The sequence below is a fragment of the Rattus norvegicus genome, chromosome 18 (assembly GCF_036323735.1).
Source record: "Rattus norvegicus strain BN/NHsdMcwi chromosome 18, GRCr8, whole genome shotgun sequence".
Lineage (NCBI taxonomy): Eukaryota > Metazoa > Chordata > Mammalia > Rodentia > Muridae > Rattus > Rattus norvegicus.
This window is the reverse complement of record NC_086036.1, coordinates 68,562,369-68,583,354: the sequence shown is the minus strand read 5'-3', so window position 1 is coordinate 68,583,354 and position 20,986 is coordinate 68,562,369.

The following is a 20,986-nucleotide window of genomic DNA, read 5'->3' as shown; positions in this document are numbered from 1 at the left end:
TTTTTCCACCAATATAACTTGCATATTCTTTCTAGCACATGAGAACTATCAGCCTTGAGGGAGCTTCTAGTTTGATTTCTCTGTATTCTTAGAATAAAACACACGATGTCTTCAGAACTCTGATGCTATCCTCCGGTTCTGGTGGAAGATCATGAGAACTGGGTCATCCTTTAGTCTTCTCTATTTCCCAGCCTCTGCAGTCAATCCAGCAGGAAATGCTGGTAGTTTATATTGAAAGCAACCAGGATCTAGCCAGTAGCTTCTTCTCAGTGATCGACCAGGTTTGTACACCTGATCCCTCTTGATATATCATTGTTATATCTTGCTCTTAAGTCTATATGTTTCTATAGTTATTCATTGTCTATTCTTAAAAGGAACATGCAATTTAGCTGAAAGAATTTCAAATTATATTTTCCTGCCAGGTATTACAGTGATTTAATGTGGTCAGAAAAAAGTCAGTGACTTACAGTGACCTGTAATACTAACCATCTTTTTCAGATTCCGGTTCACCCTGTTCTTAAATAATTCTTATCACCCTTTCATACCACTTCATTTTCTTCATTATACCCCCAACGTATCAATAACATGATCTCTACTTTAACCCTTCTTTTATTAATTTATTCAAATGCCACATTTCAATGTAGCCTACCAGTGTACTTTTAAAATTTTTATACTACTTCAAACTACTCAATTCTTCCTAATCTTGCTGTATGTACTCTTTAAAAATGCATATGACATCAAAATATGATTTTCTTATTTGTTATTTTTGTTATTAATTCTCTGCTTCTTAAAATGCTAGAAGGTATCATTATTTACTTTCAGAGGTGTGTGTGTGTGTGTGTGTGTGTGTGTGTGTGTGTGTGAGAGAGAGAGAGAGAGAGAGAGAGAGAGAGAGAGTTTCACTCTGTTGCCTTGCCTGTCCTGGAGTTAATTAATGTTGTAGTCATGGTTGACCTCAAATTTATGGTGACCCTTTGGTCTGAGCAATCTCAGCATTGAGGTTGCAGGTACGAGCCATCACTTTCTGGTTTTACTGACATGTTACATGAGACTTTAACACTATCCATTCCATGGTAGGCTTTAATATTTATTGACTAGAACATGAATTAGTTAGAAACTAAACTTTCTAGATTGAAGATGTAAATTTCATTCTGGCCTAAAATGCTAGTTACTGTAACAGACATCTTTCATAGCTATCCTTAAAGATTTGTGAAATCTTCGCTGATTTACATATTGTTTTGACAAGTAGGTATCATTAAAATAGAATTTTATGAAAGCCACGAAATGAACAAATGCTCAGTATTGTTTGAGAAAGAATATATCTAGTTGTGTGATTAAAGGAGATAGATTGGTTTCTGGAAGATATTTTCCATATTTTCAGTTTAAAGTTTTATCAGAAGCTTCACCAATTTTCACGATCCATTCTCCATTCACCACTTGAGGGAAACTCACAGTGGTCTACCTTCCTAGATTATTAAGGCATCCTTAGTCCTGGGGTGATGTCAGGAGCAGCGTCATGTATAGAGAGAGACAGGTAGATTATGGTCTAATTAGTACCCATCTAGAAATGTTTCTTCCAATATGTTCCATTATATGATAAACAAAATCTACAACACATAGCACAAAGTCCTCTCTCTCTCTCTCTCTCTCTCTCTCTCTCTCACACACACACACACACACACACACACACACACACACACTCACTCACACACACACAATCTTGACAGGGACAAAAGCTGTACTTTTTTTAATGTACATGGATCTTGAGAAAATGTTTCCATTGGTTATGATCTGGGTAGCCCAGTCCCCAAACTGAAAATGACTTTAAGTGTTTAAATTAAGTATATTATTTTTAACTATTGTAAGAGCGAATACATGAGCCACACATGTACCTTCATGTCCATACCCTGCCCTCAGACATAAAATTAAATTTGAATATTTAAATGGTGATTCGATTTCTTGGGCCACTTTAAACTATAAAAACATCCCGTGTAATTTTCAGAGGCATGCACTGGGGTTGTCTGACTCCTGACCATAATTTTCCTATAACATGGATCTTTAGTAACATCTGAATACACTTGTAAGGGGATTACTTTGTCCCTAGCTGAATGAGCCAGTGCTGCTCAAACCGATGCATCAACAGAAGTTAACAATTCTGATTGATTCCTTAAGACAACGTGTCTGTTGCCACTGGGGCTAAGCCAACTGAATATCAACCTGGCTGAAGGGGTCAGATGGAGCAAATTGCTCCAGCTGGCAAGCCAGGCAGTGTGTGTGTTGGGTGTCTCTGTCTGAGCATTAGTCCTGAGGCAGGCAACAGCAGGGATGCTGTAAATTAAATACATAATGTTGCCTGGTGACTTAGCGGCTGCACAGAGGATTGTCTCATCTCTCTGTCCAACCCACCTGCAGCTGTTCTCAGATTTTAGGCTTGAACAGGCAGTGAACAAAGCATATTCCTATGCTGTGACTGACTTTCTGTGGATAGTCTCTAGCCTGGGAGTCAAAGAAAACCATACATAACTAGCTGCCCTAACATCCTGAATCCGTTTTTCTCAAAAGTCCTGCAGAAGATTGTGAACTGGTTCAGTGAAACCCTGAGTGTTGGAGTACATTGGATTTGAATATTTGTTGCTTCCCTGGGAGAATGGTTTCAATACTCCTAAACCTATAATCTCCGAAAGGGATAATGTTCATTTTCATTAAAAGAAGAAAGATTACATGTGCAAATATGAACGAAATGATCACAAGTTTTCTTGGAAATATGTAATGCAGGTCAAAGGGCAATTACCAAATAGTCATTAGATTCAAAGAACTCATTTTAGGTATCTAGAATTAGTATATTATTTAAGGAGGAGAGAAGTGGGGTGGGGGGACGAAAAGTTGGGAATTTGTTCCACCTCATTTATTTCACAACACAACTTGTTGCTAATAACAACCTGGATGTGTAGGAAAATAAAAGCGACAGTTATAAAGGTGACTACAGCAATATCGTCCTCACCAGGAATAGTTGGCTTCCCTGATCCTTGGGTGGAGGGTACAGCAAAATTTAGTTGTCATGGTAACAACACGATGGTACATTGAACAAAGCCAGGGCTCGTGACTTGGACCACACCTCGTTCTGTGTCCACCTATGGAGCCAAGTTTTTCTCTGAGTTACATTATTAATATTGTAATGATTTTCAAATGTTTGGATGGATGCCTCTTTTAAAAGGACAAATGCTTCATAAACATAGTTATATTGTATGTTTTAAGCAGAGATAACAGTGTAACTAATTCAAGCACAACACAGAATGTAAATTGCTTTATTCTGCAGCGAAGTATTACGTTTATGCCTCCACACTGAATTCTTTATTGTCCATGAATTCTCACAATGCTTAAGAATTGGAGGAAGAGTAGGAATTTGGGCTTGCTGTTCAAGGCTCTTGTTCTAAGTCCACCCTAACTATCTGAATGTTTTTTGAGGTCCTAAAGATAGATCGATGCACACCAACTAAAGAGGCTATTTCTTTTACACAACAGTGTGCAAAGTATCTTCGCTCACATAGTTGCTAATACTTGAGAGGAGCTTTTGTTTTTTTTTTTTTGTTGTGTTTGTTTTGTTTTGTATTTGTTGACCTTCACAGACACAGTGATTTCTCATAGTTGCAGCCCGCTAGATCCTCTTCCAGTCTCGTTGTCTCTGAGACAGCCTTGAACCTCCTGAGCACTGGGGTTATACATTTACAGGACCACGTCATACTTCTCTGCGCCTGGATAATGACAGCACAGAAGCAAATAATGTAAGTCCCACTTTCAGAGAGTAAATGGAGTATGAAAATTATATCTTTTGAAATTACTCCACTTTAATTAAAGGAGAACTCTGAATCAAATCAAACATACTTTAGGTTTATTTCCATGGTAAATTCTCAGAGTGTAAAATATTTTCCTTTGTGGATAAGAAAAGTCAAGGTTACAGAATATTTATTACTAAAAGAGACTAGCAAGGGTGATGTCCCATGATCATATTGAGACAAAGTATATAAAACAGAAAACTTTACTATATGATTTAAATTGACTTTTTCTGTCTGGGTTTTCCCTTCTACTAATGTCAGGAGACAGACCCTCTTGTCCGTGTTTGTTCATTTCCTGTAGATATTACAAGACTTTCAATCACAAAGTGCTTAAAAGTCATAAATATATAAAATAATAGGTGATTTAAGATTTAATTATTTTTCATGAGTTTCATATTTTCATTATTTTAAAATTTATGTATAACTTAAACTCAGTTACATTGTTATTCAAAACTGTGAAACATCAAAACACTGTGTGAATTTTTAGATGGTTTCCTCAAGAAACTCTCCTCTACCAAAAAATGTAATTATAAAGAAGGCGATTCAGGAATATAAAACTGGGTACATAGCAAAGAACTTTGCCAGACTTTAATACTATGGAGATTCAGGGTCTATTTAAGTGGTTTTTTTTTTAATATCTAGCCCCTTCTGTGTGCATTTTTTGAATATTGCTTTTATCTGTAATTTGGTGTACTTGAAATTTGAATCCAAATTTTCTCATTGTAAAAACAAATTCTCTTTATTTATGTATGTATTTGTTTGCATGCATGTTTACACATGTGGAAAGGTACTAACGAAGCCCTCAGATCTCCCAGAGTTAGCATTTCATTTGGTCGAGAGCCACCTGGCATGGGTGTGCTCAGATTGTAACTCAAATATTATAGAAGGGGCAAGAGTAAGAGGGATCTTAACCACTGATACATCCCTCCAGGACAAATTCTTCATAGTTCTACATTAATTTCTTTTTGTCTGTATACATTACAAATATCATCTGGTGTGTGCCATGCAGAAAGTGTTTCAGTGGGCAAGGTTAGCTCCCTAGAATTAGCCCACTTTCTTGCTTGGGTATGATGGGTGCACTCTGGGAAGTCTGGCCTCACAGACTTCACCCCAGGATTGCTTCTTGCTACTAAGATGCCTTCTCATTTTTGTCATTGCCATAGTCTTCATTTATTTGGCTTCGTGGGAGTAAACACTTGGAAACCCTCATTGCCTAAAGCCTGGAGGACTCACTTCCTGGGTGCTAGCCCACACTCTGTTGAGCAAGTTTCCTACAGATCAACATGAGCATCAAAGTTCTGGAGACAATGCTCTTTAGATGAATTAATGACTTTATGAAAGTACTAGTGTGATTTAAATAGTTATTGGAAGTTCCTTGGATTTAAGTAGTGTGGGGAAGTTAGTGTAGTCGATAGAAAGCTTACAGTTAGAATCAAGAATATAATGTGCCCCTTCCTCATAGAATGGCAAGAAGTGTATGCGTTAGAGAAAGTAGTACAGTGAGTGGAAATGTTCATGCATCGCAAGCACGAAATTGTAGTGGCAAGGAAAATAAGCATAGGTCAAGGTAATAGTCAAAGAGAGCATTCACTCTAGGTGGTGACTGAATTTCTTGGTCTTGTGATCTAGTGACGTAGTAACAGGTTTTCATTGTGCCCCATGAAACAGAAAGGCTATGAACAAAGACAAAACAGTTCTACTATGAATGTAAGAGCAGAGAACAGAAAATTAACCAGAGTAGCTGATCAAGACTTCAAAATAAGACTTATGACAGATGACCTGTTTCTTAGTAAATACAGACTGTCATCAGCCAAGCAGAGGGAGAATCTTGCTACTATAGACACTACCTGTTTACACTTCATTAATCTCTAACAACAGAATTATTGCTTTGAGGTTACAATGAGCTTGAGAAAAGATAGATGAGAAGTGTTTAGTTAGGTAAGAAGTTTCAAAAAAAGGATACAAAATCAATAATCCTTTTGTAATTTCCTCTTGTGTGAGGGTTTTAATCTGTTTTTGAAGAATAGGTCTTTGTAGGTTTTTTTAAATTTTTTATTTTATTTTATTTTTTAGAAAATGTGTAACTTGCAGCTATGAAATAATACTCTTACACAGAAAAACTTTATTTTAAGGGGGAAGAAAAGCATTAAGAGAGAAATAATAAAATACCAGAGCCTGCTTTTGCTTCAACTATTCAGTGTGTGTGTGTGTGTGTGTGTGTGTGTGTGTGTGTGTGTGTGTGTATCTCCCTTCTTTCCTCTAATTGCTTGCTTGCATAGAGAGCAGCCCCTATTGGTTGATGTCTGGGCCAACCTCCATCAGCCCATCTAATGCTGATCTCGGTCGGCTGCTATCAGCGCTGGCCCCAATTGCTGACACCACACCTTGGTGCCTGACACAGTTTACTTTGTGGTGTCAAAGCTGGACTTTTAACAATTTTCTAAACAGTGTCTTAATTTTGCTTCTTTTTATCAACTTCTAGCTTAGAAAATGTGTACTTATAAAAATGTGTGGTTATTGTCATATTTGGTGGCAAAAATCTCATGAATTTTCCTTTAAAGAGTATTTCTTTGTCACTGTTCTACTGCTGTGGCCATGACCAAGGCAACTCTTATAAAAGAAAATACTTAGCTGAGGGCTTGCTCAGTTTCAGAGCTTAGTCCATTTTCATCATGGCAGATGTCATGTAGGCATGCAGGCAGGCATGGTACTAAAGTAGCTGGGAGTTATAGCCTGATCTTTAGGCTGAGAAAAAGAGGGAAAACTAGGCCTAGAATGGGGTTTTGAAACCTCAAAGGCCACCCTCTGTGAAACATTTCCTCTAACAAGGCCACAGCTATCCCATCAAGGCCATATCTCTTAATCCTTGTATTCCTTTCAAATACTTCTATTCCCTGGTGATTAGGTGTTCAAATATTTGAGTTTATGGGGTTATTTGTATTCAAACCACCACAGAGTAGTGAACCAGAAAGGGCATAGTAGTGTCTCCCTATAATATCAGCACCACAGAGGTCTAGTTACAAGGATCGCAAGTACAAGGCAAATGGGTAGATAGATAGATGAATATTTTAAAATATTTCTTAATTTAGGAGTCAGAGAGGAAGGTATGTTTTCAATATTTAAATTGTGTTTGAAGTCCTAGTTAATGCAATAAAACAAGAAAATGAAATAAAGCTATGGACTCAAACACAAAAGTAATATCACAGACAGCATGATTGTCTATGTACAAAGCACTCTAACATTTACAAATGCAGAATAAGTGACAATATAGTTTCTGTGACAAGATTACTTTACTACAAATATCAAATATAAGTCTATTTTTTTTTTAGCAGTAAGCAATTGAAGGTTGAAAGTAAAACAATGTGGTTTACAATAGCTTTATACAAGAGTCAAAGATTTAGGTAACCACATACTAACTATATGTAGAGTATGCTGAAAATATCTCAATATCAATGAAAGAAATGAAAATCAGTCTATTAAACTGGAGGGATCTTTCCTCTTTTACTTGTTGAAAGTTTCAATGCAATATCAGTTTTCCGGAAAGAATATGTAATTATACAATTCAGATAAAAATCATAAGATGATTTTATTGACATAGAATACTAGTTCTTGAGGTTATGTAGACAATCGCAAAAGTTAGAACAGCCAAAGGAAAGGGATATTTACAAACAATGAATCAGAAAGACATGATCCTTTAAGTAGTACTATAGAAGGCAGGTATGTTGTCACATGCCTTTATTCCCAGCATTTGGGAGGCAGAGGGAGGCAGACCTTTCAGGGTTTAAGACCAGCCTGTTGTACAGAGTGAATTCCAGGCTAGCCAAAACTACATAGTTAGACCCTGTCTTTCTAGAAAAAAGAAATGAAGGATGAAAGGAATAGGAAGAAAGAAAGAAAGAAAGAAGGGAAGGAAGAAAGAAAGAAAGAAAATCACATGTATATACAATTTGTATATATATATATGTATATATATTTTATAATGTCTAAAACAATGCTATGCAATATAAAAAGTTTGTATATATAGTTTGTAAATATATATGTGTGTGTATGTATGTATGTATGTATATTTATTTTATAATGTAAAAAACTATGCTATGCATAATAAAGTGACCTCTAAGGACATATTGCTATACTGATAGACTGATGCCTCACCTCATGTGCATCTGAAAAGCTGCTTTCTATGCTTGATAGGAATTAGCACATAGATCCAGAACCGAACAATGGGCACAATATGGATTCCAACTGAAAGACAAGAACACGAGCTTGCAAAGTTGCAGAACAACTAGAGGTTTTGCATATCCATTTGTAGAAGTGAAAAATCATGGCTGCCGCTGCAGAGAGCCCGTGGGCAGCACCCCACGAGCGAACTTGAGCCCCGGGACCACAGGTAAGACCAACTTTTCTGCTGCAAGAAAGCTGCCTGGTGAGCTTGGGACACAGGGAAGCAGAATTCCTCTAGGACCGGGCACGTTCTGTGTTTACCGGAAGTCCCACACCCATGGATCCCGGCCCAGAGCAGCTCTCTGCACCCAGACCCTGTGAGAGAGAGACCCAACTGCCTGGTCAGGTGGGCACTCCTGAGGCTGCAGAGCGGAAGAGACCACTAACACTGCTCACCCCTGCCCACATCCCTGGCCCAAGAGGAAACTGTATAAGGCCTCTGGGCTCCCGTGGGGGAGGGCCCAGGAGCGGCAGGACCCCTGCCTGAGACACCACCAGAACCTGAAGGAAACAGACTGGATAAACAGTTCTCTGCACCCAAATCCCGTGGGAGGGAGAGCTGAACCTTCAGAGAGGCAGACAAGCCTGGGAAACCAGAAGAGACTGCTCTCTGCACACACATCTCGGACGCCAGAGGAAAAAGCCAAAGACCATCTGGAACCCTGGTGCACTGAAGCTCCCGGAAACGGCGGCACAAGTCTTCCTGGTTGCTGCCGCTGCAGAGAGCCCGTGAGCAGCACCCCACGAGCGAACTTGAGCCTCGGGACCACAGGTAAGACCAACTTTTCTGCTGCAAGAAAGCTGCCTGGTGAACTCAAGACACAGGCTCACAGGAACAGCTGAAGACCTGTAGAGAGGAAAAACTACACGCCCGAAAGCAGAACACGGTCCCCATAACTGACTGAAAGAGAGGAAAAAAGGTCTACAGCACTCCTGACACACAGGCTTATAGGACAGTCTAGCCACTGTCAGAAATAGCAGAACAAAGTAACACTAGAGATAATCTGATGGCGAGAGGCAAGCACAGGAACCCAAGCAACAGAAACCAAGACTACATGGCATCATCGGAGCCCAATTCTCCCACCAAAACAAACATGGAATATCCAAACACACCAGAAAAGCAAGATCTAGTTTCAAAATCATTTTTGATCATGATGCTGGAGGACTTCAAGAAAGATGTGAAGAACTCCCTTAGAGAACAAGTAGAAGCCTACAGAGAGGAATCGCAAAAATGCCTGAAAGAATCGCAAAAATCCCTGAAAGAATTCCAGGAAAACATAAATAAACAAGTAGAAGCCCATAGAGAGGAGACACAAAAATCCCTGAAAGAATTCCAGGAAAACATAAATAAACAAGTAAAAGCCCATAGAGAGGAGACACAAAAATCCCTGAAAGAATTCCAGGAAAACACAATCAAACAGTTGAAGGAATTAAAAATGGAAATAGAAGCAATCAAGAAAGAACACATGGAAACAACCCTGAATATAGAAAACCAAAGAAGAGACAAGGAGCTGTAGATACAAGCTTCACCAACAGAATACAAGAGATGGAAGAGAGAATCTCAGGAGCAGAAGATTCCATAGAAATCATTGACTCAACTGTCAAAGATAATGTAAAGCGGAAAAAGCTACTGGTCCAAAACATACAGGAAATACAGGACTCAATGAGAAGATCAAACCTAAGGATAATAGGTATAGAAGAGAGTGAAGACTCCCAGCTCAAAGGACCAGTAAATATCTTCAACAAAATCATAGAAGAAAACTTCCCTAACCTAAAAAAAGGGATACCTATAGACATACAAGAAGCCTACAGAACTCCAAATAGATTGGACCAGAAAAGAAACACCTCCCGTCACATAATTGTCAAAACACCAAACGCACAAAATAAAGAAAGAATATTAAAAGCAGTAAGGGAAAAAGGTCAAGTAACATATAAAGGGAGACCTATCAGAATCACACCAGACTTCTCGCTAGAAACTATGAAGGCCAGAAGATCCTGGACTGATGTCATACAGACCCTAAGAGAACACAAATGCCAGCCCAGGTTACTGTATCCAGCAAAACTCTTAATTAACATTGATGGAGAAACCAAGATATTCCATGACAAAACCAAATTTACACAATATCTTTCTACAAATCCAGCACTACAAAGGATAATAAATGGTAAAGCCCAACATAAGGAGGCAAGCTATACCCTAGAAGAAGCAAGAAACTAATCGTCTTGGCAACAAAACAAAGAGAATGAAAGCACACAAACATAACCTCACATCCAAATATGAATATAAAGGGAAACAATAATCACTATTCCTTAATATCTCTCAATATCAATGGCCTCAACTCCCCAATAAAAAGACATAGATTAACAAACTGGATACGCAACGAGGACCCTGCATTCTGCTGCCTACAGGAAACACACCTTAGAGACAAAGACAGACACTACCTCAGAATGAAAGGCTGGAAAACAACTTTCCAAGCAAATGGTCAGAAGAAGCAAGCTGGAGTAGCCAAACTAATATCAAATAAAACCAATTTCCAACTAAAAGTCATCAAAAAAGATAAGGAAGGACACTTCATATTCATCAAAGGAAAAATCCACCAAGATGAACTCTCAATCCTAAATATCTATGCCCCAAATACAAGGGCACCTACATACATAAAAGAAACCTTACTAAAGCTCAAAACACACATTGCACCTCACACAATAATAGTGGGAGATTTCAACACCCCACTCTCATCAATGGACAGATCATGGAAACAGAAATTAAACAGTGATGTCGACAGACTAAGAGAAGTCATGAGCCAAATGGACTTAACGGATATTTATAGAATATTCTATCCTAAAGCAAAAGGATATACCTTCTTCTCAGCTCCTCATGGTACTTTCTCCAAAATTGACCATATAATTGGTCAAAAAACGGGCCTCAACAGGTACAGAAAGATAGAAATAATCCCATGCGTGCTATCGGACCACAACGGCCTAAAACTGGTCTTCAATAACAATAAGGGAAGAATGCCCACATATACGTGGAAATTGAACAATGCTCTACTCAATGATAACCTGGTCACGGAAGAAATAAAGAAAGAAATTAAAAACTTTTTAGAATTTAATGAAAATGAAGATACAACATACCCAAACTTATGGGACACAATGAAAGCTGTGCTAAGAGGAAAACTCATAGCACTGAGTGCCTGCAGAAAGAAACAGGAAAGAGCATATGTCAGCAGCTTGACACCACACCTAAAAGCTCTAGAACAAAAAGAAGGAAATACACCCAGGAGGAGTAGAAGGCAGGAAATAATCAAACTCAGAGCTGAAATCAACCAAGTAGAAAAAAAACGGACCATAGAAAGAATCAACAGAACCAAAAGTTGGTTCTTTGAGAAAATCAACAAGATAGATAAACCCTTAGCCAGAGTAACGAGAGGACACAGAGAGTGCGTCCAAATTAACAAAATCAGAAATGAAAAGGGAGACATAACAACAGATTCAGAGGAAATTCAAAAAATCATCAGATCTTACTATAAAAACCTATATTCAACAAAACTTGAAAATCTTCAGGAAATGGACAATTTCCTAGACAGATACCAGGTATCGAAGTTAAATCAGGAACAGATAAACCAGTTAAACAACCCCATAACTCCTAAGGAAATAGAAGCAGTCATTAAAGGTCTCCCAACCAAAAAGAGCCCAGGTCCAGACGGGTTTAGTGCAGAATTCTATCAAACCTTCATAGAAGACCTCATACCAATATTATCCAAACTATTCCACAAAATTGAAACAGATGGAGCACTACCGAATTCCTTCTACGAAGCCACAATTACTCTTATACCTAAACCACACAAAGACACAACAAAGAAAGAGAACTTCAGACCAATTTCCCTTATGAATATCGACACAAAAATACTCAATAAAATTCTGGCAAACCGAATCCAAGAGCACATCAAGACAATCATCCACCATGATCAAGTAGGCTTCATCCCAGGCATGCAGGGATGGTTTAATATAAGGAAAACCATCAACGTGATCCATTATATAAACAAACTGAAAGAACAGACCCACATGATCATTTCATTAGATGCTGAGAAAGGATTTGACAAAATTCAACACCCCTTCATGATAAAAGTCCTGGAAAGAATAGGAATTCAAGGCCCATACCTAAACATAGTAAAAGCCATATACAGCAAACCAGTTGCTAACATTAAACTAAATGGAGAGAAACTTGAAGCAATCCCACTAAAATCAGGGACTAGACAAGACTGCCCACTCTCTCCCTACTTATACAATATAGTTCTTGAAGTTCTAGCCAGAGCAATCAGACAACAAAAGGAGATCAAGGGGATACAGATCTGAAAAGAAGAAGTCAAAATATCACTATTTGCAGATGACATGATAGTATATTTAAGTGATCCCAAAAGTTCCACCAGAGAACTACTAAAGCTGATAAACAACTTCAGCAAAGTGGCTGGGTATAAAATTAACTCAAATAAATCAGTTGCCTTCCTCTATACAAAAGAGAAACAAGCTGAGAAAGAAATTAGAGAAACGACACCCTTCATAATAGACCCAAATAATATAAAGTACCTCGGTGTGACTTTAACCAAGCAAGTAAAAGATCTATACAATAAGAACTTCAAGACACTGAGGAAAGAAATTGAAGAAGACCTCAGAAGATGGAAAGATCTCCCATGCTCATGGATTGGCAGGATTAATATAGTAAAAATGGCCATTTTACCAAAAGCAATCTACAGATTCAATGCAATCCCCATCAAAATACCAATCCAATTCTTCAAAGAGTTAGACAGAACAATTTGCAAATTCATCTGGAATAACAAAAAACCCAGGATAGCTAAAGCTATCCTCAACAATAAAAGGACTTCAGGGGGAATCACTATCCCTGAACTCAAGCAGTATTACAGAGCAATAGTGATAAAAACTGCATGGTATTGGTACAGAGACAGACAGATAGACCAATGGAATAGAATTGAAGACCCAGAAATGAACCCACACACCTATGGTCACTTGATTTTTGACAAAGGAGCCAAAACCATCCAATGGAAAAAAGATAGCATTTTCAGCAAATGGTGCTGGTTCAACTGGAGGGCAACATGTAGAAGAATGCAGATTGATCCATGCTTATTACCCTGTACAAAGCTTAAGTCCAAGTGGATCAAGGACCTCCACATCAAACCAGACACACTCAAACTAATAGAAGAAAACTAGGGAAGCATCTGGAACACATGGGCACTGGAAAAAATTTCCTGAACAAAACACCAATGGCTTATGCTCTAAGATCAAGAATCGACAAATGGGATCTCATAAAACTGCAAAGCTTCTGTAAGGCAAAGGACATGGTGGTTAGGACAAAACGGCAACCAACAGATTGGGAAAAGATCTTTACCAATCCTACAACAGATAGAGGCCTTATATCCAAAATATACAAAGAACTCAAGAAGTTAGACCGCAGGGAAACAAATAACCCTATTAAAAAATGGGGTTCAGAGCTAAACAAAGAATTCACAGCTGAGGAATGCCAAATGGCTGAGAAACACCTAAAGAAATGTTCAACATCTTTAGTCATAAGGGAAATGCAAATCAAAACAACCCTGAGATTTCACCTCACACAAGTGAGAATGGCTAAGATCAAAACCTCAGGTGACAGCAGATGCTGGCGAGGATGTGGAGAAAGAGGAACACTCCTCCATTGTTGGTGGGATTGCAGACTGGTAAAACCATTCTGGATATCAGTCTGGAGGTTCCTCAGAAAATTGGACATTGAACTGCCTGAGGATCCAGCTATACCTCTCTTGGGCATATACCCAAAAGATGCCTCAACATATAAAAGAGACACGTGCTCCACTATGTTCATCGCAGCCTTATTTATAATAGCCAGAGAATGGAAAGAACCCAGATGCCCTTCAACAGAGGAATGGATACAGAAAATGTGGTACATCTACACAATGGAATATTACTCAGCTATCAAAAACAATGACTTTATGAAATTCGTAGGCAAATGGTTGGAACTGGAAAATATCATCCTGAGTGAGCTAACCCAATCACAGAAAGACATACATGGTATGCACTCATTGATAAGTGGCTTTTAGCCCAAATGCTTGAATTACCCTAGATCCCTAGAACAAACGAAACTCAAGACGGATGATCAAAATGTGAATGCTTCACTCCTTCTTTAAATGAGGAAAAAGAATACCCTTGGCAGGGAAGGGAGAGGCAAAGATTAAAACAGAGACTGAAGGAACACCCATTCGGAGCCTGCCCCACATGTGGCCTATACACATACAGCCACCCAATTAGACAAGATGGATGAAGCAAAGAAGTGCAGACCGACAGGAGCCGGATGTAGATCGCTCCTGAGAGACACAGCCAGAATACAGCAAATACAGAGGCGAATGCCAGCAGCAAACCACTGAACTGAGAGTAGGTCCCCCGTTGAAGGTATCAGAGAAAGAACTGGAAGAGCTTGAAGGGGCTCGAGACCCCAAAAGTACAACAATGTCAAGCAACCAGAGCTTCCAGGGACTAAGCCACTACCTAAAGACTATACATGGACTGACCCTGGACTCTGACCCCATAGGTAGCAATGAATATCCTAGTAAGAGCACCAGTGGAAGGGGAAGCCCTGGGTCCTGCTAAGACTGAACCCCCAGTGAACTAGACTATGGGCAGAGGGCGGCAATGGGGGGAGGGTTGGGAGGGGAACACCCATAAGGAAGGGGAGGGGGGAGGGGGATGTTTGCCCGGAAACCGGGAAATTGAACAACACTTGAAATGTATATAAGAAATACTCAAGTTAATAAAAAAAAAAAGAAGTGAAAATCATAAATTTCTGGAACAGAAGAAAGAAGTTTCAGGTAGTTCAGAGATGTCTCGTGAGGTCAGGATGAGAAAGTGTTTGAATGTAAAGGCGCACATGAGATTGGCATTTGGGGTTGATAGAACAGTTTGATGGAACGGCTTGTTTCAGGTTCTCGTTACAGCATCAGTCCCAGGCCCACATCAGTACTGTAACATCCACAGACCCATATATCCCGAGTAGTGAGTATTAAACCAGGAAGAGTTTGGCATACCGTTTTCATGAATCAGGTTTCTGTGCTAGCGGTTGTGAGATGGAATTGGCGTCAGAGACATATGTTTTGTTGCGTAAGTCATGTTTGCATTGCTTTTCTGTTGGGAGTGATGCCCTTGAAGCCCTCCATTGTTGATGTTATTATTATGGTTAGAATTAAGTATGACTGGGTTCATGGAAAATCCCCAGCCAGCTGCAGAAGACTATTATAAATCTGGTGGTCAAAATGAATGATAATAATAATATGATACATCAAGATACCCGATGTGATGACCTGTAACCTTTCTGAAAAATCAACATCCTGCTGACTAATAGATATGACAAACCTGTGACCTTTCTGACAACCTGTTAACATCATCCGATCCCCTGACCATACGAATATTGTGTCCTTGGCCTGCGTAAATGTTTCTTACTTCCTCCCTCCCTCTGTTACCCATGTTATGGTATAAATTCAGCCTTGGGAAAAAATAAAATTGTCGCCTTGATCAGACTCTTGTCTTGGCGTCCCTCTTCATGTCCCTTGTCCCCCATTCTCTCCCAGGTATCCCCTGGACCCTTTGCTTACACTTTTCTAATAAGAAAAGGCAACACAGGAAAAGTTATTTTGTAAGACAGTAACAATTACAGCGACAATACTTCAAGCTACCAATGAAACATGCAGATATAGAAGTGAGAGTCTCTTGTGTAAGATCCTCTGTAATTTGACCTTCAGATAAGAGGGTCTGGCATGTTTTGCCAAACTTATAGCCAATAGCATAAAACCTCCCTTAGTTAGCTCTTATCATCCACCTTTTATTTATAAATAAAATAAATAAATTTCTCGTCATCAGTAAATATCTCTGCCAGCATTATCATGATAAAGAACATACAGAATTCACTGCTAATGCCATCCCCACACAACCAGGGAGAAAATTTAAAATGTCCCATCTTCCTTTTTTCTATTTGTATCCTACTCTTTTCTTTGGGTCAATACCATACTCATGGTCTCAGTTCAGATCAGATTTTTATCTCTTTCAAAACAATTGTCCTTTCCCCTCATTTAGACTTTTTCTTATTTGATGCCAGTGACTAACATTTTAACTGTAAAAGGTCTAAATTGATTTTTGAATAATGTACCATATAATGCACATGTAATTTTTCCTCTAAAGACCCCTTGGGTGGCTGATGAGAAAGTCATATTGTTTTTTTGTTCGTTCACTGTTACTTGGTTTGTTTAGTACATGGCTGATATCACCTTTCCATTGATCTCTGTGAAAGCCCTTGTGATTTCATTCCAAATCGGGCGTGAGCTTAATGATGCTGAAGCCAATGTTTTCTTTACATATGAGTAAAAGTGGAAGGAAACCTCGTGGGTTCAGAACCAGAACCCTGCTGAATGATAGATATGGACTCTTTTACCATGAAGAATTGAAAATTTTTACCTGTCATACTTTGTTCATGGACCTCAGTCCATGCACAAGAAAACACAGTGGTTGATTCTGTGGCTTAAACAAAACGATGGTAAAGTGGGGGATGGTTTTATTCTTAATGAGAAAATTTTAGATTACACTAGGACTCTTGGAAATTATATTATTTTAATTAATGTAAATAATAGATTTCATTTCCTTCAAGTAAAAAGTACAGCTTTTCCCTCAATTGTGTTTTCTTCTTTATATAGGGGTTGTAGTAAAAAAAGGTTTACAATCATCAAATTGATTTAATCAGTAGATTTAAAGGGTGCTTGACATTGAACCCAGTAATTATGGCCATTATATTTATGTGTTTAGTACATTTGCACGTGGTGTGCTTATTAAACAGAGAAAAATCATTTGCAACAGTGTTCTGGGTCTTTGGGAGCTGAAGGGAGACTAGAGGACCATTTTCAGCATCTGCTACTCCCTCATTGCTCCTGGGCTTAGTATATACAAGCCTACCGACCTTGATGGACTTGTCTCATTAACAGCAAGATGTGTCTCTTGATCTTGATCATAAGCACTCCTTGCTTTTTTTTTAATTTTAAAATGCTCTAATAGTCAGAAAGATGAAAATCATTTTTTTTTGTTATTTCAGAAATGGACAGGAGTCTGAGATCCTTAAAGCTCCCATTAAAAAGAAAGTGTATTAGTGAGAAGTGGCCGAAACATTAGGGGCTTCTCTGATTCTAACCTTTTTAACTATTTGAATTTCAGCCTCAAATTAAGCCATGCCTGATGAAAACAGCAGCTTCTGTTGTAATTACATGCTGATAATGATCACCGCCATGAAGTGTAATAGAGATTTCTAGTGGCTTTACGTTTTGAAAATTTCAAACTTCTTTTTCTTTGGTCATAGAAGTATACTGCTCAAGTGTGTGTGTGTGTGTGTGTGTGTGTGTGTGTGTGTGTGTGTGTGTGTGTTTGTGTGTGTGTGTGTATGTGTGTGTGTGTGTATGTGTGTGTGTATGTGTGTTTCCATAGCCTATGTGTTATTGTAGCCATCCACAGATACCTACTTCTTCATTGCTTTATTAAAGGGATGCTGTCTTTTTTCAGTTTTGGCATCATTACAGATCACAGTAGATACTAAAGTAGTCATTTCTTGTCATTCAGAAAAGAAATATGCTTTCCCCTGCTTAGCCAGAGGGACTGTCCTTTTGACCTACAGTATTTTTAGAGTTTTAAAAAATATAGTATAACTGTCAATTTTGACCTCATGAATTACAATACTTCCAATGACCTTATCGGCTCTGCCTCATTTTAATGGGAATATAAGCAACTACAAAAAGATCCAGGAAATTTTCTCTTCCACAGAATCGATATATATAGAAGCTGCCTTCTTCAGCTGACCAGGATTCACTGCTACATCAAAATAAGGACAATGGAGGTCATATGTCTGAGGTAACCTTGGTAACAAGTAGATGTTTACAAGGGTCTTGAGCAGATCTCTGACAAATATAGTGTAACACGTGCCACCTCTCTCTTCTGCTTGCTCAGTCTCATGGAACTGTTGACTTTTCCAAATACATCTTTGTCAGCAGTCCATGGTCAGCCTCACTCTCTCTGTAAGAGGCATTTGCTTCCTTAGTTTTGTCTTATAAAGCTGGCTCAGCTTTGCGCTTTTGTAGTATTCCCCCACAGAGCTCAGAGGTTAGCAAACCTTTCCTGATAATGTGCTGCCATTGAGTTTTCTTCAAATCTTATTAAACATAAATGATTATAAGTGATTATTAACATAATTTGTTATTAGTTCGAAACTCTAATGCTGACAGGATACCTTTTTCTGTCTATGCTGTAGACTAAATGTTCACGTCCCTTGCAAAAGGCCTATGTTTCACTCACAGTGCCCGTGTGATGTGCCTTTGCAGGCTGCCCTTTGTGATGGAATCAGGTGTAGATGAGCTCATGGAGGTAGAACTTCTGTAATAGAATTTGTATCTTTAAGAGGGAGCGATGACACATAGGCTTTCAGTCTCCTCCATGTGGAGGAGGTAACATGGAAACAAAAACTGAAATGGCTAGAACTGTAGTTTCAGTCTTCCCAGCCTTCTCCAAATACACAGTAGGTTTCACAATGTGAAGCCATCAATGCTATTTCCATTGTAACAACTAAAGTAGATCCTGCTTTGGAGGTCCCTTTAGGTATATGGGCTGGTTGACTTATTTTAACTTTTGCCACTTGGTGCTATTTCCAGATTAGCCTCTGGTACCTTCTGCTTGTCTGTGGCTTATCATCTTACTTGGATAATGGTTTTGAAACCTGTCTCGTTTAAAGGTGAGGCCTGGCACTGGGAACTCCATGTATGGCTTTTATTGAAGTAGATTCATCATACAGCAGACTGGGACATGACAGTCCTTACTTTATTCACTAAATTGTGGTACTCATTTATGGACAGCTTGAAACAGATGTTTTCTTTCTTTCTTCCTTTCTTTCTTTCTTTCTTTCTTTCTTTCTTTCTTCCTTTCTTTCTTTCTTCCTTTCTTTCTTTCTTCCTTTCTTTCTCTCTTTCTCTCTTTCTCTCTCCCTCCCTGTCCTCTCTCTCCTTTCTCTATCTATCTATCTATCTATCTATCTATCTATCTATCTATCTATCTATCTTTGTTCTTTTACTTGTCTGCATTAGTAGAAATTGCCAGCATGGCCTCCTCTATGCTTACTAGGCAAGTATTCTACCTTTCAACTATGCTGAATTCGCCTTTTCATGAATTAATTAATCTAGTCACTTTACACCCTAATATCATCCCTCCTCTTCCCTACTTCTTACATTCTTCTTTCCCTTTCTCCTCCAAAAAGGGGGAGCGTTGAGATGCCTTAATATTCTGAAGCCGAAAGCTTCCCTGATCTCCTTGAGTAGGTGAAAGTTGTTGCTACATCTTCTCCATAACCCCCTTCCCACAGTTCTCATGAGAGTTTAATGCTGGATGCACAGATAAAGAAAAGTTGGTGCACAGTAGAATATTATTCAGTTTTCCCAGAGCAGGAAATTCTGTCATTTACAATAACACAAGTAAGCCTGATTGGCACACTACTACATGGAGTAACATATGTAGAAATTCAAAGCAGTATGCTCCCATCAGCCAGTATGTATAAATATCAGGATCATAGTAGGGGGAGGCGAGGGTGGGGTAAACAGAGGGAGTACGTCAGATGCATGAAGTTTACTTTTACATGCTGATAGTAGCCTTTTATTGTGTACTTGTAATTTGATAGAGCAGTGCCTAAATGTGGGCATACAAAGACAAAAATGATAACTTTCTGGGGTGCATATATATTTATTCATGTACCTTTTTGGTGATCGCTTCTGAATACATGTACTCAAAAACATCAAGTGATAGATATTAAGAACGTAACATTTAATTTTTTAATAACACATTAATATAGAATATAAAATATTTTCTTCAAATGTTTATTTTGAGGCTCTGCTGTGTTGAAGGACTGTTAGGATGGAGGAAATATAGTGACCAAAATGACATTTTCTTGCCCTTATGATGCTTACAATCCCAGGTGAGAGATATTAAACAAATAGTTATAAAACATTTAGTTTTATTGTTTTCAGGAAAGAGTGGAAAGAGTAATATAAGTGTTTAATATCTTGTAATGAATATAGAAGAGATAGTATTTAACCTAAGACCAAAGGAAGAAGAAACCATTGTTTCAATAGGCATTAGGCTGCTCCAGCTAGAGGGGGGAAATGGGATACATGAAGTCTCTAAAACTAGAAGAAAGAAGTGTTTAAGTGGCTGGAGGAAAATATGTGCTTCCTAGCTGTATACTGAAGGCTCGAGTGACTACCACTTGGGATGGATGTCACTGTGTTGGATTTGATATTGCTGTTGCCACATGACAAGCATTTAGGGGTTTGTGCTGCTGATACTTAGAGGAGGAAATTAGAAATTGCACCTGAGAAAATTATGTGATAAATGATTACAGCATTCTTTAATGTTCTTAAAGACAAAAATCTAAGCCTGCGGAGGGCCAACAGCGGTCCAAGCTAGTTTAAATCCTGGCACTGAGAGGTGAAGTGGACGCAGTTCCCACCCCTAATCTAGAAGCTAATTGACATTGCCTGTGAAGAAAAATTTAGTTCTCTTCAATGGAGTCACAATGTATATACAAATTGATAAACAGCACTGTAGTGCCTGTCCCATGCCTGGCATCTATGGTCAACACAGAACAAACTATGTGAAGTTTTGTGTTTTGTTGTTTGTTTGTTTTTCTTTTCTCATTGCTCTGCTTGGTCATTTTTTACCTTATTAGGCTTTTGCTTATATATTATGGTTTTCTGTTTTATGTTTTTATAGGTTGTGTGTATGTGCATTCTTTTTCTTTATTTTATTTTTGTTTACTTGTTTGCTTTCTATTTGCCTGTATATTTTCTAAAAGGAAGAGAGAGGAT